This window comes from Gallus gallus, chromosome 20 (assembly GCF_016699485.2).
Source record: "Gallus gallus isolate bGalGal1 chromosome 20, bGalGal1.mat.broiler.GRCg7b, whole genome shotgun sequence".
NCBI classification, from domain to species: domain Eukaryota; kingdom Metazoa; phylum Chordata; class Aves; order Galliformes; family Phasianidae; genus Gallus; species Gallus gallus.
Genome location: NC_052551.1, coordinates 10,106,126 through 10,106,578, shown reverse-complemented (window position 1 = coordinate 10,106,578; position 453 = coordinate 10,106,126).

Here is a 453-nt window from a genome sequence, read left to right as displayed (position 1 = left end):
AAAACGTGAGTTCGGTGCGTTTGTTCCCAGCCGTGCTGTTGGCAGCATGTTTGTATGGGCAGGACTCCCCACACAGCCAGAGGCGGTTACATCCACAAGGGACAGGCTTAGAGAGCCAAAAAGGACGAGCAGCCTGCCACCACCAAGGAGAATACCCCACAGAGCTGATCCTTTAGTAGCTACAAAACGTTGTCTGGCTTTGCACAGGTGCTCGAGATGCACAAGCCAAAACCAGCCCATCACAGCACCTGGAGCCCCCATGCCACCATTGGCATCCACAATAGGAAGAGCTCGGTGAGGATGAGCTGTGACAACAAGAAACCCTCCTTCATGCAGGGAAAGGGAAAGGCTGCCAGTGACGTCCCGCGTGCCAAGGACATGAGGCCACCCCTGAGTAGGCAAAGGGACACAGTGTCCTGGCACACGGGGCCATGCTATGCCCTTGTGTGACAG